Source organism: Aquarana catesbeiana, linkage group LG04, assembly GCF_042186555.1.
Source record: "Aquarana catesbeiana isolate 2022-GZ linkage group LG04, ASM4218655v1, whole genome shotgun sequence".
Taxonomy (NCBI): domain Eukaryota; kingdom Metazoa; phylum Chordata; class Amphibia; order Anura; family Ranidae; genus Aquarana; species Aquarana catesbeiana.
In genome coordinates this window covers 650,465,987-650,491,486 of record NC_133327.1, presented here as the reverse complement: position 1 = coordinate 650,491,486, position 25,500 = coordinate 650,465,987, and the positions used below count along the sequence as shown (strand labels likewise).

Genomic DNA, 25,500 nt, shown 5'->3' with positions numbered 1-25,500 from the left:
ATGGAGATCCATGACCTGGTCACAGGGTACGGGAAGAAAGGAGTGCATGCATGAGGTCCATGCGATCCTGGTACTGGGAGTTAGGTAACAGAGGTACGCTGGACTGGTGGAGCGGGCATGGGTTCAGCAGGATCTCTCCTAATGCAACCAAGTTACAATGTGTAGTGACACGGGACAATACTTTTTCCGATGAATTCTGCACTCATCTCTAAGACAGGGAACTGCCTTAATGTTAGACTTTTCCCGTGACTGCAGTCCCCACCTAGTCCCAGGCATAGATGAGCATGCCCCTGTATGCAGGGTGAGTAGGCCCTGCCCATACACATCTAACTTATAAACTAAACTTTCACTTTCTCCACAGCCCATCCCTCGCAGTTATCATCTTTTGTATCAGTTGACCCTTTCTTTTAATTTGCAAGCTCTAACAAGCAGAACCCTATGTTTCCTTCCTGGTGCTATATTATAAATTCTGTATAATAACAAGTCTAACCTCAGAACTGAGGAGTAGATACGATTTTTACAAGTTCAAAATTCCTGAAGGGTTAGTTTAGCAACTTCAAATGAGGTTTACTTTAAGGCAATGATTGAGTAACCTGGGTTGTCCATATTCACCATGCAAAATTCTACTTCAACAATTCCAACCAATCATTTAAACTTCTGACATTTCCCTTTCTCTTTTTGCATGCACGGCTGTTCTTCCGTAACCAACACAATGTAATTTTTTTCAGAGGATGTGACCTTATAAGCTGACAGTGAGGTACTCATGATTGAATACTGCAATGATTTACAAATATTTATCTCAGCAGTAAAAGATGTTTAAGTCTGTATGGGTGTCACGGCCCATGCAGCGTCTGGTTATTTGTTGGTCTCGTTGCCAAGGGGACACCCCTTCTAATAATAGTAGACTGGAGAGTGGCCAGGGTGAATCTGCACAGAGTCCTACTTTATCAGTGTATTGTAATGTAAATGTTTGACAAATTAATTAATCTGGAATTGTGATAGAAAAAAGATGGTCAGATAACATCTGACAAATTTTTTCTGCTGCTGCTGAATCAGGGAATATAATAAAATGTATTTCCAAGGACAATGGATACTAACCAAAAGTTTCCAACTTGGCTAAAACCCCCATTCCCCCCTTCTACAATCATAGTGCTGCAGTCCTTACTGGGTCACCGAGAAGCCTCCTAAATACGCTCTGGTGGATAAAGTATTAGTCAATCCAAAACTGATACAATATATATTTGATGGATGCCTGCATTGAAGGATCTGGTAGTCTGGTCATTCTATGGTCCATCGGTCCCATGTTCAGGGACGTATCTATGGCGTTTGCCTTGGCGAAGGGGGTGGCCTGCAGCTAGAGGCATCACCGCGGTATCGATTTTTAGAGCCGTGGTTGGCTCTTTTGTAATAGCAACCGGCTTACTAGCGGCCTGATTGCTATTACAAGCAGCGGGAGGGGACGTCCCCAGCTCCCACTGCCTTCCATGGCTCTCTTGGGCTCTCCCATCCCACCAGGAGACCTGAGCGACCAGCCGGAGCATCTGCCAGCTGGCCGTATAGCCAAGCAAAGCAGGGATAGGCTTTGATTGGCTGTTTGTAACAGTAAACCTGAAGCAATGACGTGACCTCTCTTCCTACTTGGAAGCCGTCAGTGCCATTAAAACATTTTTAAAGTGCCCCTGTCACTGCAAAGGCGAACGCATGTGTCGGTCCCACATACACGCAAACAGCGATCGTCCCTTACGTGAGGTATCACAATGAATTTCAGATCATGGGCAGTAATTCTAGAACCAGACCTCCTGTGTAAATCTAAAGTGGTAACCTGTAAAGCAGTGGTCATCAACCCTGTCCTCAGGGCTCACTAACAGGCCAGGTTTTATGTAGACATGTGCAATTCGTTTGGTTCCAAATTCGTTTTTTAACTACTAAGCCACCGCCCACTGTCATATGACGGCGGGATGAGGCTTCTGTTGTTCTGGGCGGATGTCATATGACGTGATCGCCCTCCGGAGCCACCAGGGGGCGCGCGCGCGCCGCCGCCGGTGCGCGCGTGCCCGCTGCGTCGCTCGGGACCCGGTATGCGTGCCCGGCGGCCGCGATGTCCGCCGGGCACCCGCGATTGCCGGGTAACAGAGCAGGACCGTGGATCTGTGCATGTAAACACAGATCCACGTCCTGTCAGAGAGGAGGGGAGACTGATGGTGTGTCCCTTGTACATAGGGACACCGATCGGTCTCCTCCCCTAGTGAGTCCCCTCCTACCACAGTTATGCCCTGTACACACGGTCGGACTTTGTTCGGACATTACAACAACAAAATCCTAGGATTTTTTCCGATGGATGTTGGCTCAAACTTGTCTTGCATACACACGGTCACACAAAGTTGTCGGAAAATCCGATCGTTCTAAACGCGGTGACGTAAAACATGTACGTCGGGATTATAAACGGGGCAGTGGCCAATAGCTTTCATCTCTTTATTTATTCTGAGCATGCGTGGCACTTTGTCCGTCGGATTTGTGTACACACGATCGGAATTTCCGACAACGGATTTTGTTGTCGGAAAATTTTATATCCTGCTCTCAAACTTTGTGTGTCGGAAAATCCGATGGAAAATGTGTGATGGAGCCTACACACGGTCGGAATTTCCGACAACAAGGTCCTATCACACATTTTCCGTAGGAAAATCTGACCGTGTGTACGGGGCATTAGAATCACCTCCCTAGGTCATACATTAACCCCTCGATCGCCCCCTAGTGTTAACCCCTTCCCTGCCAGTCACATTTACACAGTAATCAATGCATTTTTATCGCACGGATCGCTGTATAAATGTGAATGGTCCCAAAAATGTGTCAAAAGTGTCCGATATGTCCGCTGCAATATCGCAGTCACAATAAAAATCGCAGATCGCCGCCATTACTAGTAAAAAATAAATAAATAAATAAAAATGCTATAAATCTATCCCCTATTTTGTAGACGCTATAACTTTTGTGCAAACCAATCAATATACGCTTATCGCGATTTTTTTTTTTACCAAAAATATGTAGAAGAATATGTTTCGACCTAAACTGAGGAAAAAATGTGTTAAAAAAAAAAAAAAAATTGGATATTTATTATAGCAAAAAGTAAAAAATATTGTGTTTTTTCAAAATTGTCCCTCTTCTTTTGTTTATAGCGCAATAAATAAAAACCACAGAGGTGATCAAATACCACCAAAAGAAAGCTCTATTTGTGGGGAAAAATGATAAAAATTTCATTAGGGTGCAGTGTAACATGACCGCGCAATTGTCATTCAAATTGTGACAGCGCTGAAAACTGAAAAATGGCTTGGGCAGGAAGGGGGTGAAAGTGCCCTGTATTGAGGTGGTTAAAGAATTTTGACAAATTCATTAATTTCGAAATTTCCAAATTTTTCAATTTCCAAAATTCCAAATTTTGGAAATTCGGAAATTTGGAAATTTCGGATTTCCGAAATTCCGAAACTCCGAATTTTCGAAATTCAAAAATTCGGAAATTAAAAAATTTAAAAAAAAATGAAAGAAAATCAGTAAAATTCGAAATAATAACTATTAAATTATAGGTATTGGAACTTCCTTTCAAATTTTGCTGTTTGTGAACGTAACAGGTACGAATTTATCCGAAGTTACGAATTATGTGAAATAACAAATGCAGCATCTAAACGAATGGAACGTAACAATCTAATAATAATAAATAACAATAATAATAATAAAACCTTTTTATTATTATTTATTATTAGGTTGTTCCATTCCATATGTTTAGATGCGGCATTCGTTATTTCGGATAATTCATAACTTCAGATAAATTTGTATTCGTTACGTTCACAAACAGCTAAATTTGAAAGGAAATTCCAATACCTAAAATTTAATAGTTAGTTATTATTTTGAATTTTACTGATTTTTTTTTTTTCAGGTTTTCGAATTTTCGGATTTTCAAATTTTTTTATATCCGAATTTTCGAATTACGAAAATCCGGAAATTCTGAAATCCGTATTTCGGAATTTTGGAAAATCCGAAATCTGCAAATTCCAAATTCGGAAATCCGGAAATTCGGACATTTGAAATTTCCAAATGTCCGAATTTCCGAAAAAGCAAAAAACCGAATGAAACGAAAACGAACACATTTTTTTGTCAGTGCACATGTCTAGTTTTATGTACAGTATTACCTTGGGGAGATGCAGACTAGAATACTGCAATCACTGAGCAGCAAATTATATCACCTGTATTTCAGTTATCTTACAAACCTGGCCTGTTAGTTGGCCCTGAGGACAGGATTGATGACCAATGCTGTAAAGGCTTTAAAAGCATCACCTATGGATATTAAATTGTATGTAGTTTGTTGCTGTTGCACGGGCATGCACAATTTTAAAGGGGCTGGGGGGAGGACAAATTTAGACAGGATGGGGGTGCCCAATTTTAGTCTTGCCTAGGGAAGCACAAACCCAAAATAAACCCAATGCCCATGTGGTAGCCCTGGTGTTTGGCTCCCAACTTTACCACACATTCCAGGACAGGCATCTCAAGGTGACCCTCTTGCATCCATTGACGGTGATCCAACTCTCATCCCCTCTTGTTGCTATTGAGTTTATTGTTGGTCAAACAATGGTTCTCCTGATGAAGTAAACTAAGATTCATGAAATGTGTTGAGAATATACATTGTAGCACGACCCCCTTGGGGACTGCTTGGACTTACCTGCTCATCTGCACTGCCATGACCTTGTGAACATTCCAACCCACCTGACACTCTATGTTCAGACATCTTTGCACCACCTTGAAGTAATAAGTCAAACAACTCAGTGCGTTTATATTCTATTAATGTTTACTGGAACGATATAAAGAGGATATTTTTAACAGAGGAGGCAAAAGATCTACTGAGCTTTGGGTAAGAGTCCTAACTCAGCAGAGGAATTCCTCTACAATAACATGTCAAGATAATTTGTAGATAACAATGAGAGATCTGGCCTAATAGAAATGGTATGAGGGCCCTTTAAGCAGTAATGACAGTAATGTCCCTGTTACAGGCTCGATGGCAGTCGGAGCTCATTAACTATATCCAATAAGGTGCAGTAACAAGCAATGGGGTTTCTTGAAATGGAAGAAGCTAAGGATGTCTATGTACAGTGTTCAAAGGTAGGTGCAATAAAGTATAACCAAGGTAAAGTTGTTTGTACACAGTGTCCCAGTGAAGTAATAAGGAAAGGTTTGCAAAGGTAGGAAACTGCCCTCTCACCAACGACCAGACCAATTCAATGCCTTCTGGACAGCAGCTCCTGGAGCGACGTTCGTGTAGCGGACTCGCTGTGACGATCTCCCGATGCGAAGCTCGAAGCACGGATTGTCGGATGGCCGAGGTGATGCTAGATGAATGGCAGTGCTAGGCCCTTCTCATCCGGGTTGGAATGTTGTACCCCGTGTTGTACCCCGTGTGGTAGGCCGCGACCCTGCTCTCCATGCACGGTGATGTCTGCCACAAATCAGGCCCAGGAGGAAGAGAGTGTGGGGCCGGTCTCTGGCTTCTTTTATAGCTCCTCCCAGCAATCTCTCTGATGGTAGCAAAGATCCCTGGGTTATGTAGTCCGGGTATATAGTCATGCAGAGTGATTGCCATTCTGAGTAACTACTAACCCCATAATCCCTTTAGTTTGGCTCACAAATATGATGTCAGTTAGTAATGCTGGACACTAGATGGACATGCGATATATAGAAATACCGGAGGATCACTGTACTTTGCAATTGTAGTCCACATTGCTACATCATGACATGAGAATATCTATGACATAGTTCAGCCATATCATGCTATTGTTGATATAGCAAATACTTGTTTAAACCAACATATAACAAAAATGTCAACTGCTCTTGAATGAATACTGTACTCTATGTATATTTTAGAATGGAAATTTTTACACATTTTGTATTTATGTAATACAATTCTGTATTTCTATATTTTTCTCTTCTGTTTGGTGTTTTTTGTGAAAGTCTCATGGGTCTTTATTGCATATTTACATTGATCCAGCTTGGCACAATGTAAATATGTATACCTCATAGCTGATTGGCCACAGTGGAAGCTGACAATCACTTTAGTAGTCGGCACTACTACAGTGATAGCTGCGATCTTTGCGGAGCAACTTTCTCTCTGCACACCCACTACAGAAAGTCGCTCACTTGGCACTGCCACCATTCATAGAACACCTTGCATTTTTCTACAAAGCATTCTCTCATTGGAAGTACGTATAAAGTAAAGGCAATGACGTCAAAATCCCCCCCTCATCCAATGAGAGAATGCCTTGTATTCATTGAAAAAAAACAAATAAAAACAAAGCACTTTATGACTCCCTGTGGTCAGTGTGTAGAGGGGAAGCCGCTCAGCACAGGACATGGAGGATCGCAGCTATCACTGTAGTAGTGGCAACTACTACAGTGATTGTCAGCTTCCACAGCAGCCCATCAGCTTTCAAATATGCATACTTACTTTGTGCCAAGCTGGACCAATATAACTATGCAATTAAGACCATTACTGGAGTTCTGTTTTTAATATACAAAAATACAATCCCTAAATCTTATATACATGATAATATGTTACCAATTGGCTGTTGTTGTAAGCACTGCCCCCCCACCGCTGACACGCAATGGACACTAGCTGGCATACTAAAAACGGCACACTTAACCGGGTATATGATAAAAATAATGGGTTTTATTTGCACCATACTGTATGTTGGCTTTATTTCCAGCTTCCTGGAAATCTAGAACTTCTGAAGAAGTTTACCAGAGTTCCTTAAGCATTGGTGGATTATCTTCCTGCCTACAATGGCCATCAATGTAAGGGGATAATTTCCCATTAGCATTCAGTGCAACGGGCCATTGTTACGCTGCAAAAAAAAAGGGACATCGACCTTACACAGGTTTTTCCCATTGAGTTCCCCACTCTGCTGGCAGTGTCAAGAGGAGGGGGGCACCATGCTCCATGTCTTCAGGTCTTGCCTGCGATTTGCTGATTTGGAAGCAGATTACCTATTCGATCTACAAATTAAAGGATGTCCAGATGGCAATGGAAGCAGTGGCCTTTCTTTTACATCTAACTCCCATGTCGCTTAAATGTAATAAGTGCTCCCTACTGCTAGATCTATTGAATGTGGCAAAGGCATGCATCCCGATATAGAGGAAGCAGCCTACTGCACCCCCCATTGGACTGTGGTTTGCCAAGGTTACCAAAACCCAAGTAATGGAGACACTATCAGCAACAGCCAATAACAGGGAAGAATATTGTAACAGAACATGGTTTTACAGACTGGAGTTTACTTGTTCCTCTGAATATCGAGACATCCTGGGCTCCCCGTTATAGCTCTGTGGTCGCCTTGCCCCAAACCCTCCAGGGCACTCAGTACGTGTCTTCTCTCTCGGGAGTGCAGGCATTGTGCAATATCCCTCAATCCTACTGACCCTTTCTACTATTCTCTCTTTTATCCCCCCAACCTGTTTTTTTTTTCTTATCCTTGCCTCTTTCCTCTGCCCTTGACCCTATATGATTTCTGGATAATTAATCTTTGCTGTCCTAATATACATGCAGGAAGTGTCTCACTGGAGAGTGCAAAATCTGGAGCAGCTGTGCATGGTAGTCAGCTTCTAACTTCAGCTTGTTCAATTAAGCTTTGACAAAAAAAAACTGGAATCTGATTGGTTTCTATGCAGAGCTGCACCAGATTTTGCATCCTCCAGTTTTAGTACATCAACCCCTATGCGACAGAACCCATGTAAGACGTGGTTGTTCAGGCTATTGTTTTAAAGTAACAACAGATATGGGACTTTAACAAACTAGCGTCCATCTGCATACAGACAACCGACTCCCTGTTGCATAGATGTAATGAGATGGGTAAAAGATGGCTTCTATGATTAAGCCCCAAAAAGGATGAAATGCATTTGAGGAGTTCTCTAAAGGTGGAGAACAGGAGCTGAAGCCATCTACGAACCATCTCATTACGTTTTATGCAAAACGGAGGCGGTGTCTGTGTGCAGACGGCCGCCATTTTGTTGAAGTCTACTGAAGCCTGACAAGCCGTTTCTGTCTGATTTGCACCAGTCTTTTCACCTGCTGATCTGACTGACATAGGTTTAGAGGGGCATTCGCGTACTATTTTCATTGTTTTGGGCTACATATGTTGGATAGATATGCAACGTCAGTTGTATACAATGTTTGAGTACACCAGTATTGATGGTATATTATGTATACTTACCTGCTGAGAATGTTTCTCCTGTATGTGCTACAAAAACTTAAAACAAAGAATTAAAAAGGGAGCTTTTAACCCCCCACTGACCGCCAATTAAAGGGGGATTTTTTTTCCACAAACCACCAAGGTAAGGGAACACTACTACTTCCTCAGTCTCTGTTTATTTTTTTGTCTGTTATAATTTGTTTAATTTGATGATAAATATTGTCATGTAAGAGAAGGGAGTGTTGAAAATATGTGTTAAATACATGCAAATGACTTATTCGTTACTCTAATTTAAAACCTTGTACAACTTAGCTAACACTAACACTAAACACAAGCATACTATCAAAAAAGATGAAAAGGAACAAAAACAGACTGGGCTCAACCTCAATATGTATCTCTAGATCAATGTATATTATATGGGGGGCAAAGTAGTCTGACACCTGTAACGGTAAAGAAAATGACTTTATTAAACACTAATAATCTAGAAAGTACAAAACCACACGCCAACAAATAATAATTGGCCAATTATTAAAAACACAACCATGGCAGCTGCAGGAAAACTGTATAAGCATCCCCTCCCCAAAAAAAGGTGGAAACAAAGAAAAAGTGTGACATCAAATGTTCATGGGTGTGTGTGCTCCAGTGTAGGGCACAGTCTACATAAATCAGATCAAAAACATAAAAACTTCTCCTATATTACCAAAAGCATTGAGACGCCAGCCTTTACACGCACATGAATTTTAATGGCATCCCAGTCTTAGTCCGTAGGGTTTAATATTGAGTTGGCCCACCCTTTGTAGCTATAACAACTTCAACTCATCTGGGTAGGCTGTCCACAAGGTTTAGGAGTGTGTCTTTGGGAATGTTTGACCATTCTTCCAGAAGCGCATTTGTAAGGTCAGGTACTGATGTTGGAGAGAAGACCTGGCTCACAGTCTGCACTCTAATTTGGTGGAGGGGGGGATTATGGTGTGGGGTTGTTTTTCAGGGGTTGAACTTAGCTCCTTAGTTCCAGTGAAGGGAACTCTTAAGGCGTCAGCATACCAAGACATTTTGGATAATTTCATGCAACCATCTTTGTGGGAACAGTTTGGGGATGGCCCCTTCCTGTTCCAACATAACTGCGCACCAGTGCACAAAGCAAGGTCCATAAAGACATAGATGAGCGAGTCCTGACCTCAACCCGATAGAACACCTCTGGTGTCATGATCAGGGGTCAGGCTCGGAGACCAGTTGCTATAGCAGTGGGAGGCTCACACAGAAATCAGCGGTATAGGTACACAGGCAGGTCACCCTAGCAGATGACACAGGCTCACCCGAGGTGCGGAGTCTAAGTACTAACCGGTGTCCACCAGAGCTCCGGATGGTGGAGATGAATTTTGCTGCGTGTTAGTACCAGGTCACAGTCCTTAGGATCGCCCCACCAGGAGATGAGCAAGCCTGGGTCCAGAAGCGGATAAGTAAGTAAGGATCAGACAGAAGCGTAGTCAGTAAACAAGCCAAACGGTCAATTAGGAGTAGTTGCAGGTTGGGATCAGGCAGAAGTGTAGTCGAGGAACAAGCCAAGGGTCGATAATGAGTGGTAGCAAATATGGCATGTAGCAAGATACTGGCTGGAGAGAGCAGGAAGTACAGAGACATGGTTTAAATCAAGAAGTTCATGGGAGGAGCAAAGAGTTCAAGGTTCAGCAAAAATCAAGGCACAACACAGGGTTGTCCAAAGGATCCAACAAGGTACTGTCCAGCATCTCAGGTAGCTCAGTGAAGAGTTTCAGTGCCAAACACATACAGATGTCCCAGGTTCAAGTACAGATCCTGACATTTGGGATGAATTAGAGCGCAGACTGCAAGCCGGGTCTTCTTTACTCTATCTTGAGGACACATTTTATTCCTTTTTTCTTGACTAACGTACTATCAACTGTAGATAGAATCATATTTTTTTAACATGGATTTCCTGGGACCTCAAAATTAATTTAAGGGCCCTTCAGGGTAAAAAGTTTGAGAAAGGCTGCCCTAGAGCAACTAATCTGCTTCTCTCTTTGATCCTTTGTCAGGTTCTATTACAAGTTTCGATCTGCCAATCCTTATTTCACGTATTTTGATACATGAGGCCTCTTGAGACTACTGTGACCAATACTCAAATGCAGGAAAAAAAATTAATTTCAGGCTTTTTTTCTTACATTCATCCTCAATTAGCCAACATTTTTGTAGGCTGTCTGTAGGTTTCTGGACATTCTGCAGACCTGATTTAATGCCTATATTATACGATCGTTCAGCATCTCATGTCCGAGCAGATGTTTGGAATAAGCGGTATATAAGGAGACGTTCTGTTCTTCTTGCGGCAGTACCTGATGTGTGCTGTTATTCTACCCCCTGAATGCTGAGCAAAAACATATCGTGTCCACACTTTACTGCCTTCTGCTGAGACAATGAAGAACACACACCCCGGCGCCTACTGTCAACGCCTGCCAGCTTATATTAGCTCTCTGATTCTCATCAACCTATGTTGCTTTTGACACTGTTGATCACCGAGTTTCCAACGATCACTACCTCTCAGTACTGTATAACAGCCCTGTGCCAGACGTTTTTTTTTCTTCTTTTAGTTACAGAACTGTCTCAACGTCACAGATGTTCAGTGGCTTTATAAAGGATTAATAATTCTGTAATCAGTTGTATGCAGTGTTTGCACCACAGTTGTGTCATACAGTGAAACGAAAAAAGCTGCCCAGATGCAGAACGCTCCATAAACTAAAGATGTCCAGCTGCAGAGAGCTCCATATAACATTGTACAATAGCTTTCTTAGTTGCAAACGCTTCATAATATAAAACTACCCAACTGCAGAGCTCTCCAAAAAACGAAAGTTGCTAAGATGCAGAACGCTCCATAGACTAAGATTCAGGGAGCTCCATAAATTAAAACTATCCAGATGCAGGAAGCTGCATGTACCAAAGCTTTCCAGCTGTAGAGTGCTTCATGAAATAAATGTAGTGGTACCCCCGTAGGGGCTGCTGAGTGTAGTAGTCTGTCTGTCACTCTGCCCAGCCAGGCAAACACTTTTCAAGCTTCCAGAGCCATGAAAGCAGTCCTTGCACTTGTTTTTTTGTATTTTATTGAGGGTATTTTAACTTGGATGGGGATAGGAAACTTATGAGATGCCCAGATAATTGATAATCAAAATTGGGACCAACTATATACACCACGGTATATACAATCTCCTCTTATCCTCCTGCACTTCCTTGCTTGCAGACTATCACTCCTCACTCCTCTAGCACATCACTTGCTTGCACTTCCCGAACCAACTAGCACCATAGGCCTGACACGGACTCAGCCAGGCCCAAAGCAGATCCCCCTTGCAGGCAGGGAACGCGGGCCCCTATGGTGTAGCAAAAATAGAAAATTCCAGTGCTAGCTGTCCCTGTGGCTACTGCTCCCAGTACTACCTCTTCAGGCACTGCTAGCCCTCCTGGCTGCAGCTGCCCCTTTCCTCTGCCTGTGCCACCACAATCCTCCAGACTGGCTCTGCACCCATCCCAGACTGCTCCATCTCTGTCCTCTCAGGCGTGCCTCCCAGTCCTCCTGACTGTGTGAACACTCACCAGCCCTCTTTGCTGCCTCTGTGGAACTCCTGGAGACTTGCCCAGCAGTGTTCTCCCACTGACCTCTCTTGCTCCTCCTGTGCTTCCTGGTCAGGACACCTCTGTGGGTTGTAAGAGGGTCCCATCCGCACCCGAGCCCAGGTCCAAGGTCACCCCCCCTCAAGACTGGGGAGCTCCCTCAAAGGCCCCCGACAGCCTAACACTCCATCTTCCACCCGATCCACTCCTCCCCAGCTGGGCTGACCCTGGGTATTTAAGGAGGCCTAACCTCTGCCAATCCAGATTGGGGATTGGTCAGGGCTCCTCAGAATACCCCAGGTGGCTCCACCTCTCCTCTCCATCTCTCTTTCTAGAAAACACCAGATTCTGGAAAGAAGTGAGAGGTCCTAGTGACACCACCTGTGAGTCACCCAGCTCTATTCTGAGTCACTCCCTTCTCAGATCACAAAACACACCCAGGCTTAGTTCCCAGCCAAGCCTTGAAATTTCCCTACTCTCTCAAAAAAAAAAAAAAAAAAACACTATCACTCCTAGCACACTAGAGGGTGCTACATAAAGTTACCATTGGTGTGTGCAGCTTATTGCATTAGGGTGTGCACTCCAAAGCTCAGACACACACGCCTTTCTCTGCAGCCTCAGCTGCACTGGACAGTGAATACATGGGAAGTGCTTTGTGCTGAGAAGGTTCCTGTTCATTCACAAACTGAAGAATAGTAAACACTGTTTACTATGTTTCAGGTATGATTTAACACAGTGAGTGTGTTCACTGTGTTCATTTAGAAAAGGAAGGGATGGGTAAATGACATATTGATTAGCCCCTTCCCCCACTCTCCATCCTGAAAGATCCACCACAGCACCTGGGGGGAGAGGAGAGGAGAGGAAAGGAGGGAAGCCAGCAGTCCCGCAGTGGGTGGGGAGAGCCCGCGCAGTAAGGGGAATCGTAAAGGGGGGGGGGGCCCAGGCAGTAAGGGGAATAATTTTTTTAATTTTTTTGAAGGGGTTAAGGGTTAGGGGCTAATTTATTTATTGTTTATTTATTTATTTGTTTTGTTAGGATGGGGATGAGGGTTAGGGGTTAATATTGGGGTTAGGGATTAGGATTAGGGTTGGGGGATAGGATTAGGGTTAGGGGTTAATATTAGAGTTAAAGTGATACTAAAGTCTGTTTTTTTTCTTTAAAAATAGCAAACTTGTTTTACTTACCTGCTCTTTGCAGTGGTTTTGCACAGAGCACCCCAGATCCTACTCTTCTCGGTCCCTCGTCAGCACTTTTGACCCCTCCCTCCTGCTGAGTGCCCCTGCAGCAAGCAGCTTGCACTAAGGGAACCCGAGCCGAGCCGCTGCTCTGTGTGCCCATTTAGACACAGAGCCACAGTTCAGCCCCGCCCGCTCTCTCTCCTCATTGGCTCACTGACTTTGATTGACAGCAGTGGGAGCCAATGGCGCCACACTGCCGTTTCAGCCAATAAGGAGAGAGAGTCCTGGGCAGCCGAGACACTCCTACAACATCACTGGGTCGAGATGGGCTCAGGTAAGTATTAGGGGGGCTGCTGTTTACTGAAGGTTTTTTTTTTATCCTAATGCATAGAATGCATTAAGATAAAAAGAACCTTCTGACTTTACAACCACTTTAAGGGTTGGGGTTACGTTTTTTTTAATTTATTTTATTTATTTATGTATTATTTATTTTAATATTTATTTATTAATCCATATGTTGGTGTGGATGGTGGTCCCTAGGCTCCTGATCCCAATTCTGGGAAATTATTAATTTAAAAGTATAGTATATTGTTTAAAATTCTTATGCCGTGTACACACGACCGGACTTTCCGGCAGAAAAGGTCCGACGGAATCATTCCGTCGGACATTCCGATCGTGTGTGGGCTTCATCGGACTTTTTCTTTCTAAAATTCTGATGGACCTAGAAATAGAACGTGTTTCAAATCTTTCCGACGTACTCAATTCCTATCGGAAAAATAGTTTGTTTGTATGCTAGTCCGATGGACCAAAAACGACGCAAGGGCAGCTATTGGCTACTGGCTATTGAACTTCCTTTTTCTAGTCCCGTCATACGTCATTGCGTTCAAAGACGAACGGACTGTGGTGTGATCGTGTTTAGGCAAGTCCGTTTCAGCAGAACTCCGTGGTAAAGACCGTCAGAGTCTACTCTGACACAAAGTCCGGTCGTGTGTACGCGGCATTATGTACACACTTCTGAGATTCGCATAATGTATACTGATTGTTATTTATAGGTTCACAAAACCTGAAAAAGTGGGGTTGGAGACCTAGGAAATGCATTGTGATTTATTGTGTTACACCCCCCCCCCCTCCCCCGACCAGACCCTAGTTTATATCAAGGAGTAATGTCATGTTAAGTGTAGGCGGTGAAAATGATATGCTGTGAAACATATATAAAGAACACGTATCTCCATGTTCTATTTCCATGTATTGTATGGCTGAATACATAAGTTATATGCATTGTTAGGCAAAACTTGCCATGTATTTTAATGATTTTATAATAAATGGATGAATTTTACCAGTATGATACATATATTCCATTATTAGGCATTTTTAAAGTCTCATATTTGTAGAGAATTGTTTTGATGATTGCGAACATGAAGGATGATGGTGCTTATCCAAGCAACCCTGACAATGTATGCATATAGGGGAGTCCAGTAGCAGAGCGCTCCATAAACGAAAGTTACCCAGCTGCAGAGAGCTCTGTAATTTAACTGACCAATTGATTTTACAACAAATATTTGTCAATGGAAAGGTGAGGTTAGGGGCGGAAGCTGTAAATCATATTTACACTAGAGTTCAAAGTACACTGTATTACAAAATGCATGTACTATGTGCTTCAAAGGCTAACTAACTTCTATTTTGTAGAAAAAAAATATATACCACCCAAAGGTTGGGTGAGGAGCCTGCCACTGCTATTGTTTTTTTTTGAAAATTGTATATATATTGTTGTTGCTCCCATCATTTACTATCATTGGCATGTCATCAGAATTCTCAAAAAATGTACCTAAGAGGAAATCTCAATTTCACTCACTTCTGTAGGAATAGGAAATTAAGCGGGGACATTTTCTTTGAAACCACATAACGTCAATTGTAGGAAATTTTTGCTGGAATTTACGGAAGGCAATTTTCTCCTAAATTTTACAGCTTATTTCTACTTCCAGAAAGAACCGTAGCTGAGCAGAAACACAGTTAGCGAAGGGGAGACATGACAGGGTGATAGGGGTATACAGGAATGAAGGGGTTAACAAAAGTGGAGGAAATCTAAGATACCCCATTGGTTGTGGAGGAAGGGAGCTGGGGGGAGCTTAGGGATAGTAACTGCAGGGTAGGGGTGGAGCCTCAACAGTCGGTGAAGAAAGGAGTGCAAGAACGTCCCTCCCGCCCGCCCCTATTTATATGTTTCATGGTTTATGGTGTTTTGTGTTCTATGTTGGTGTTTTTTGGGGTCCTTGACGGTGGTATAATTCGGTGTACTGGGTAAAACGGTGGGGAACCATCTCTGGTATGGTACCCTCGAGTGGGAACGGTTCACTGCGGAGTGACCGGGTAGTGGTAAGAACCTTGGGTGGATGAGGTCAGCTGGGTTTTAGGCCCTGAGTCAATAGGTCGTGGCTGGGGTGGCAACTCAGTTAGCTGGTGCCTCTGACACAATAATGGTATGGGTATATCAGTACCGTCAAGGATCTCAAAATTAATTATATCTGTTTTTGAGTGGTTAAATAACATGTTGGTTATTTAATTAAAGTTGTTGTTAATAAAAGGTCGTTTTGGCCATTTTACCCCACCTTAGTTGTCGAGTGGTTTGTTGATTACAAGTAAAATGGGATATAAAGGTTCAAGGATGAAGGGATGCAGTAAGTGTGGTAAGTGGATGGTTAGCTCTTAGCTACCCTAGTCATGTACATTCACCCATCTGCCAATGTCCATGGATAGCTTCACCTAACCTTCTAGTTCTGGCCTAGTAACATGGGAATACAACAAACTAGAGTGGGCCTTCAGTATGACAAAATAAGGTAAAACATTTCTGAAGGGAGACTCAACCACTCACACTTTATATAAAAGTGTGGAGCGAGATAAGGGACTTTAAATGTGCCGTAGGTTTACATACATTTAACTCAATACATTAAAAAAACACATTACAATGTGCAACACAAGCTCAAGTAATGTTCACAAAAGGCACAAATGCAGGATTGATGATTTTTGCTTTTCAATGCTTCATCAAAATCTGTGCCAGCAATAGGGAACAGTACAGCTGTATATGTTAGAATTCAAGAGAAAATTTTAGAATAACACAGTAATTTTACACCAAAACAATACATAGCATAGGCATAATTCATAAATAATTCAGCGCCCATCAGGAATGTAATGGAAAGAGAGGAGAGAAAAAAAAACTTGGGAGGGAGAAAAGGTGAAGGTGAATCTCTTCCCATAAAAGAGAGTATATCTGGGGGGGGGTCAAGGGGGGACAGAAATGAAAAAGGGGAAGGACCCATGGCAATATAGCTCCATTAGTATGTAAGAAATCTGGTGCTCCTAAATGGAGCAAACTCTAATGCCGTGTACACACGGGCAGACTTTTCGACCGGACTGGTCAATCTGACCGTGTGTGGGCTTCATCGGACCTGAAGTGGACTTTTTCGGTCGAAAATCAGACGGATTTTAGATTTGGAACACGTTTCAAATCTTTCTGACGGACTCGATTCTGGTCGAAAAATCCGCTCGTATGCTAGTATGCTAGTCCGACGGATGAAAACCGACGCTAGGGCAGCTATTGGCTACTGGATATCAACTTCCTTATTTTAGTCCAGTGTACGTCATCACGTACGAATCCGTCGGACATCACGTCAGAAGTCAGTTAGTTCGAAAGTCCGTCAGAAGTCCGTCAAAAGTTCGTTGAAAGTCCGTCAAAAAGACTGTTGGACCTTTGATCCCGAAAAGTCCGCCCGTGTGTACACGGCATAAGGGCACTTTCACACTGAGGAGGTGGGGGCGTCGGCGGTAAAGCGCCGCTATTTTTAGCGGCACATTACCGTCATTTTAGATGCGCTTTTTGCCTGCTAGCGGGGTGCTTTTAACCCCCCCAGCGGCCGAAAAAGGGTTAAAAGCTTCAGCTTCAATGGGCAGGGGGCGCTTTAGGAGCAGTGCATACACCGCTCCTAAAGCGCCTCAAAGATGCTGCTTGCAGGACTTTTTTTTAGCGTCCTGCCAGCGCACTGCTCCAATGTGAAAGCACTCTGGCCTTCACACTGGAGTGACAGGAGAGGCGCTTTACAGGCGCTTTGCAGGTGCTATTTTTAGCGCTATATCGCCTGTAAAGTGCCTCAGTGTGAAAGTAGCCTAAGTATTGGTATATATATAAAATATAAACAGACCAACAAAATTTTTTTTATCAGCTTACCCAGATAGAATGACGTAAATAACCAGTAGATTAACAACTATCAAAAAAACAAATAAAGCAAGAAAGGGGAATAAACATCTAAAAAAAACAAAAAAAAACATTTTATCAACTGAAGAGCAAAGTGCAGTATTGACCTTCTCTACTCTCCTTCATCACAGCATTATGTTTTACTTTGATTTCAGATACTCTTTATAAGAGTGTGATGGTATATATTTGCACACCTTATCTAAAATTGAAACTCTTGAGTACAGGTGAGAACATTTATCTCGCTTTCTTTACCGCCCAGGAAGGAAAATGGGTCAATATATTGGTTAATGTACATATGGAATGTTTATCTTTTTTGCATTTCGTCATTTTTTTTTTTTTTTTTGTAGAAAGAAAAAAACTTTCCATTTGCAGCAGCTACAGTTGTGACACGTTACAGCTTTATGTACCGGCACTTTGAGATAAGAGAAGTCTGGGCAAGTGATGGAGCGCAATCCAGGTCAAAACGTTAAATATTAACAAGTGACTCAACAAATGGCTGTACAATTTATGCACCCAAGGTTTTTTTGTTATTAGTTTATGTTGAGGCAAATTACAGTAATTTCCATTTATTATGTGTGCTCTACTGTTAGGTTTGTGAGATGTATGTGACAGTTTCTTTAGATTAGTCAGGGTTCATACTATGGGTGGAGATAGAAGAGAACCACCCAGAGGACAGCTTTTCCAAGAGTAATACAGTAAAACTTTGGTTTGAGAGTAACATGGTTTGAGAGCGTTTTGCAAGACAAGCTAAATTTTTAAATACATTTTGACCTGATATACAAGTGATGTTTTGATATACAAGTAGCGTCAAGTCACAACTGAGTATAAAAGAGAAGCGCCTCTAAGTGGAGCAATATGGTTACATTTAATGAAGGTACAACATTTAGCAACTCACATGGTTGATTAAAACAGGCACATCTAAGGCCGCGTACACACGAGCGGACAACAAAAGTCCGACGGCCATTCCGGTGGACTTTCATCAGACTTTTGACGGACTTCCGACGGACTTTTGAACGAACGGACTTGCCTACACACAATCACACCAAAGTCCGGCGGATTCGTACGTGATGAGGTACGACCGGACTAAAATAAGGAAGTTGATAGCTGGTAGCCAATAGCTGCCCTAGTGTGGGTTTTCGTCCATCGGACTAGCATACAGACGAGCGGATTTTTCGACCGGACTCGAGTCAATTGGAAAGATTTGAAGCATGTTTCAAATCGAAAGTCCATCAGATTTTTGACTGGAAAAGTCCGCTGAAGGTCCGATGAAGCCCACACACGATCGGATTGTCCGCTGGACTCGGTCCGTTGGACCAGTCCGGTCAAAAAGTCCGCTCGTGTGTACGCTGCATAAGTATGCAGGCATCTGGGGTAAAGCTGTCCACATAGACTATCCTCCACACCACCATCGACGTTGTCCCTTCCAAACTGCGCTTTAAGTCTCTTTTTCAGATCGCTCTACTGCAGGGTAGTCTTCCCGGTCACGACTGCAGACTGACAGCGGTGAGAGCCGGCAGAGCAGAGGACGGTCTATGTGGACAGCTTTACCCCGGATGCCTGTATACTTAGATGTGCCTCTTTTAATCATCAACCATGTGAGTTGCTAAATGTTGTACCTTCTTTAAGTGTGACCACATTGCTACACTTAGAGGCGCCTCTCTTCTCATTTATACTCTGCAGCTCCTGCTGGATTTTGCTTCTAATCCCCTTGTGGAGGTTGCCATTTGTGGATGGACATTTTATGGTTACACAACCTATCACATTGCTATAATCTTTTTATATGGACTATAAACTGAAGGATTTCTGAATAAATAGTTGTGGAACGAATCATCTGAGTTTTTTTTAATTTTAGAGTTGGGAAAGCCCTGTCGATTTAATTGTTGCAGTTTAAGTACCATTGGGGAGATTTCTATTCACTTCCTGCTCTGAAGACACAACAGGAAGAGAGAATAAAACTCTACAAAGGAAGAAGAATTGCCCTTTTACGTTGGCTATACACTAGTAGATTTTTGAACAAACGTTCCTAGAAACATTCATTTGTAATATTGGAATGAATGGAATTTTCCAAAAGAAAATGTGTTCAATTGAGAAAAATTTTCAACCTGCTCTACTAATGTATACCCACCCACGTTTAACCCCTTGGAGCCAGCACCTCCCGGCCCTTTAAAGGGTTTAGGAATGCCGGAAAGCGGAGCAGGGTTTATGATCATGTGACCGCAGTGATTTGCTGTCACGGCGGTCTCATGATTGGAAAGCTCCCGATCGCAAGCAGCAATCGTAAGCTTTCTGTTAGCCCCCGGTAACTGTGTTAGGGGAGTTCAGGGCGTACACTCTCGGTACAGCTGTATTCCACCAAGTTGCGCAAATATGCGGCCACTCAGCGCCAACGGGTTAATCAAGCCATACAGTGTTAGAATTTCATTTTTGAGTCTTTCATTTGATTCTTAATAGGTAATGGGGACAATTCAATGATCGTTTTGGACAGTAGTGCCAAGAAAAATTAAAGGCATTCGATGAATTCATTTTCTGGTTTGTTATCTAAACTAATAAAGTTCTAACTGTGAATGTGGTTTTCTCTTAGAAAAAAAATCAAACCTATTGTAATGCACATGTGTTGCTTAAAGTTTTATATGGAAGTAGGAATTTTGTTGTTTGTCCCAAACATTTGATCATTTTATATGGTATATATAGTATTTGGTAGGGTCACAGGCATAAAGGTTATATCCTAAAGTAGCATGTTAAAATTCAGACAATTGTCATGGTAATCAAACAAAAATTTTAAGGGCTTTCTATTTAAATTTGTTGAGTCACTGTTGGTAGTATCACATGCTCTGACAAACAATTTTTCAGAATTCCCATGCAAAGGTTTCAACGAAACTCTACCTGTTTGACTAGATTTGGTCAGTTGTCACGGGACATGTGTCCCAATTAAAAGATTTCCTCTCATCTCTTGTTCTGGTGACAACTGTAAAATTGTGGATTTCCCAGGAATTTTTGTCCTGGTAACAACTATCACCAAGACAAATACAGAAGGTAATCTAACTAGCGTGGACACTGACAGCAATAAAAAAACGGATTCTAATCCTTCCCTACAATATCCAAAACAAAAAAAAAAAAACGTACACTTTAATCCTTCAAAACTGATAAAAATAGGTCCCTCGTAAACTTTAACAATAAATCAGGTGGTTACAAGGGGGAAAAAATATGCTGTTGCAGAATACAGGCCTTTAAAGTTGAATTCTACAAATATTCTTAATGACATCCCCACTCATTGGCAAATGTGGAACATTTTGGTGTGCGCAAAACTGCATGGTGCCGTTATGGTTCCTTGAGGCCACATTTTTAGAAAGGGGTTTGGGACTTCTTTTCACCCGTTTCTTGCAGATGAATGGGTTGCTGTACTCATGCAAACACGATTGTGAACCCAGCCTTAATTCTGAGCACTCAGTTCATACTAGCTCCTAAACCAAAACCTTTTTGTCCAGTTTGGATTAAGTTGGGTATACTAAAATGATGTCTTTTTTTTTTTTTGGTGTGTCCCATGAGGAAGATTTACCTTCTGTTTCTGTCCTAGAGACACAATAGGTAAGAGGAAATCTCCCCCTCCAGTTCAGGTGTCCCAACTGGATAATTTCCCCTCACCTCTTGTCCTAGTGGCAACTGCAACATTTTTGATTTTGCATCACTTTTTACTTTTTATCCCAGTGACCTTGGCCATGAGCACAAACAGAGAGACCCCCAACAGGGTCACAGACATCAATAGCGATGGCTGGCACAAAAAAACTGTATTTGTGATGACGTGGTGCACTCTGAAGGTTGGTCACTGGATCGCCAACCAATATTAGTGCTCCCTTACTGGCCAGTGTATAAGGAGTGCCCAAGTTCCAACAGGGAGTTTTGGGAAGTAAGCCAATCACATCCTTTGTAAGAAGAAGGTGGTTTGGCAAGTAGTCCAAATCATCAATCCACAGCAAAAATTGGATCACTAATGATTGGCCTGATATAAACTGGGTTCAGGCATACTGATTTACATATCTCAACTATTGGCCTACATCAGCCTAAACCTTATAGTTCTTTCACATAATGGCAAATTGAGAGATTTGACTTAATCATAGTTTGGAGATTCTAACCTCAAAAGCATCAGTTCAGTTGGCATGCCATAATCTTCAGCAGGCATTTATTAAATATTCAATGGGCATCTGCAGAACCAAGCCCAATGGTCTAACAGAGCTTTCTAAATGCCTGCCCAAGCCTGATAAATACTTGTCAAAGCCAGCCAGCATTCCTACTATCTGTGCTTGCCATACTGGATATAAAGGGTTCCTAGATATCTTTAAGAGAGCTGCTTGATGTTGTTTAAAAGCCTTTAAAAATGCTGTGGAACATATTACCCTTCTACAACAAAGTATTCCTACTCTTTCAGTTCCATTATAGCAGTCTTTCTCAACCTTTTTCCCCCAGAGGAACCCCTAAAATAATTTTCAGGCTTATAGGAACCCCTGCTTAAACCACTTTATTGGTGGTCAGTGCAAAGAATGACCCTTACCTTGGTGGTCAGTCAGTCATTAAAAACATAAATCCATCCATGAACTATTGAAATAAATTCCTTTTGAGTATATGAAAGTGTAAGGCCCTGCCACTGTATTAGTAGGATGTTGCAGGGTTCACAGTGAGGGGCTCTAGAAGTTCAGTTCTGAACAGAGAAAGTTGATCTTGCAGCTTTCTCCAGGTTTTGTAATCCTGGATCCTGGATCAGGGTCTGGAGCTTGGAGACTTCAAAGAGATTTGGGTGGCAATTCTCCAACCACTGTGTCCAGGTCTTAATGGAGACCTGTAGGCTGTGTGTGTGTGTGTGTAGAGGTGTGAACACCTGTTATAGGCTGAGACATGTCGGTAGATCAGGGATCCAGCCAGTAGAGAGAAGGTCTTAAGAGCCAGGTTGGTTCCTATCAAGAAGTCAGAGCATGGGCCTATGCAACACGGAGCTATGAGTAAGAAATCCAAGGAAGCAGTGAGAGAGACGCAGATCCTGCCTTCTGTGAGACAGGGTGTCTCAGGACAGAAGCCTGTACAGCCAAGTGGGCATTTTTGTTTGGTTACAAGGTAAAAGAGACTGTAAGGTGAGTCCGGGAAGAAACCAAATTAGAGAACTGATGTAACACTGACAACCCCTATTAGGGCAAATATGTTTGGTTGAACTGTTTTTTTTTTTAATTTTAAAAAAAGTGGACCAACAAGCTCTTAAATAAAGTTCCAGACAGCTCTACACCATTTGAGTTTGATTCCCCCTGTCACAACTAATACACACAGAAACAGACATACACATATACACTATATCACCAAAAGTATTGGGAGGCCTGCCTTTACATGCATATGAACTTTAATGGCATCCCAGTCTTCGTCCATAGAGTTCAGTATTGAGTTGGCCCACCCTTTGCAGCTATAACAGCTTCAACTCTTCTGGGAAGGCTGTCCACAAGGTTTAGGAGTGTGTCTATGGGAAAGTTTGACCATTCTTTCAGAAGCACATTTGTGAGGTCAGGCACTGATGTGGACAGCTTCCAAAGGTAACACTAGTTCTGGTGACTCTGGTGACAACCAGGGATTTCCCTCACTATGGAGGGATATCCTCTCACTTCCTGTTCAGATGGCAAAAAAACTAACTGAGATGGGTTATAACCCTCCCTAACTCTATCCAAAGTAAAAAAAAGCTTTGCCTTTGGTTCTACTTTAATGTGGTATTTATTTATCACTTTTTTTGCAAAAGGTGGACTATGCCATTAAGAGTATAAAATAGATGCATCGGCATAAAATAGATGCATAGGCATGTTTTTCCAAAGAGCAGGGGCACTTATTTAAAAAATAGTATTACCTATATCAATCCTTTCATACTTGCACAGCTACTTGAAGTATCATTATGCCCAATGAGAAGGCACAGCTTCATTCCCTAGAGCAGTGATTAGCAACCAGAGTTCAATGAGCATGGGACCCAGTCTTCCTTGGATCAGCACCATGAGTCGCAATGGTACGGACTGTCTGAAAACCAGCTCCCTACCAATAAATGGCGCTCTAGGGCAGCACACACGGCATCATTTGTTGCTATGGTCTTGATGGGCAGCCCACACCATGGCAGCTCATGGCAATGATCCAAGAAAAGCGGCATACAGGGCTGCCCCCAGCATTCAGGAGAGGAAAGAAGTCCACCTGCTCCACCACCTGCACTCTGCTGTGCTGCAGCCAAAAGGTGGGCTCATATGTAATGAGGGGACTGTGTTATTGGTAGGGCTCTGCGATGGGGGGCTGTTTGATGGAGGGGATTGCTGATGGGGATCTGATATGATGAGAAGACTGGGGAGTCTGATGTGATGGGTGACTCTGATGTACAGAGGGGACTTTGACATATAAAGAGGACTTTGACATATAGAGAAGACTCTGACATTATGGGAAGACTCTGACATGATGGGGGGGGGGGGGGTGCTGACATGATGGGGGTACTCTGACAACTGGGTGAGGCTCTGACATATTGGGAGATCTCTGATGTGATGGGGGGACTTTGACATATAAGGAGGACTCTAGCAGCTCTGTTGTTATGGTAGGACTCTGACATGAGGGGTACTCTGACATAAGGGGAGCTCTTACACGATGGGGAGCTCTTACACGAAGAGGGCCAGATTTGATGAAGTGAACACGCGTGAGGGCCGACCATTGTGCCTGACATTCTTTGAACCATTAAAGTTTGGTCTAAAGCCTCGTACACACGATCGGATTTTCTGACGGGAATTGTGTTATGACAGGCTGTTGGTGGAAAATCCGACCATTTGTACGCTCCGTCAGACAATTGGTGGTCAACTTTCCATTGACAAATGTTGGATGGCAGGTTTATAAATTTTCCGCATACTACAGTCTGTTGTCGGATTTTCCGAGCGTATGTACACAAGTCCGTTGGACAAAAGTCCAAAGTACAAACACGCATGCTCGGAAGCAAGGACGAGCCAGAAGCGGTCGGTCTTGTAAACTAGCGTTCGTAATGGAGAATTATCATTCATGACGTGGCAAATTGTGAAATCTCCAAATGCAGCGCACAATTCTCTTCTTCTTTAATGGGATAATAATGAAGCTGCTTTCCTGGTGATACAGATGGAGTTATTGCAAACACATTTTCAAAGGCTTTTTTTTCTAGTGATATCAAGAATAATATTATTATGCTCTTTATTTTATTTTTTTGGTGCAACTTACCACAACACCATTATCCCTTAGTTTTTAAAATCAAAGATACAACTATGTAGGTGTCCCTTGTTAATTTTACATTGTATTTTTTAAAATGTAACTGCCTACTCCCAAATTGTCATTTGAAGAAAAACACATAGCCAAGTATTATACTTCACAATTTTTTTATTGGGCATTAAAAAAAGAAAACAAAGAAAATTAGACATGCTAACTGCTAATAGAACTTAACCAAAATGTGTATTCTATGCATCCAAAAATATAGACAATATACTAAATCAAATCATTGTTCAACCAAAAAATAAAATAAAAGCCTCATACATGTGTCCTGCTTCTTAATAGCAGGGGTACGTCATCTGGAGATATTTCCGGATTATTCTCCTGGAGCTCCCGCAGCAAGGGCATATGACATAATTGGTCACGAATAATAAAGCAACCAATTTTTGGTCCAAGAAATCCTCCTCCTCCTGTTTCTGAACTGGACTTGGGTCAAAGCAATAACTCCAAGGCCAATAAGAAATAACACGCTATCTCCTCCGATTATGCAACATGGCTGGTTGCCGTTCAGAAACGAACTAAAAAGTACGAAATGAAAAGCGCGAATTAACACTCACCAAACTTCTACTAACACAAAATTTGCAGAAGGAGCCCAAAGGGTGGCGCATGACAATTGAACTTCCTCTTTGCAGTCTCGTAGTACATCTAATACGTCACTTTGTTCGTGTTTGTTGGCCAACAATTCCTTGCCGTTTGTATGCAAGACAAGTTCCTGGCCAACGCCCTTCAGACAAAAGTCTGACGTTTTGTCTGCGGAAAATCCGATCGTGTGTATGAGGCTTAAATGTGTTCGTCCGAGCACTCTTGCCTTTGTGGCTGTGTGTAGTGAAGAGATGAGCTTGGGTGTGTTATTTGGATATATATATCTTTTGTGTCCCCCAACGAATCCCGAGCGCCGCTCAGGACTAAGAATGAGCTCAGGCGTGTTATTTGGATATACAGTATTTATCAGCATATAAA

At 42.5% G+C, this 25,500-nt stretch overlaps 1 long non-coding RNA gene across 2 annotated transcripts in view; it reads left to right on the top strand.

Moving 5' to 3' along the window:
• Positions 1 to 25,500, top strand: part of LOC141140913 (uncharacterized) — a 179,600-nt gene that overhangs the window by 97,244 nt on the left and 56,856 nt on the right. The window contains exon 2 of one of the 2 annotated variants that reach the window (XR_012244017.1): positions 5,034 to 5,142. The exons of the other annotated variant lie outside the window; for it this stretch is intronic. This is a non-coding gene — a long non-coding RNA (uncharacterized lncRNA). The remainder of the gene's footprint in view (positions 1 to 5,033; positions 5,143 to 25,500) is intronic. 2 annotated transcript variants of the gene reach the window in all.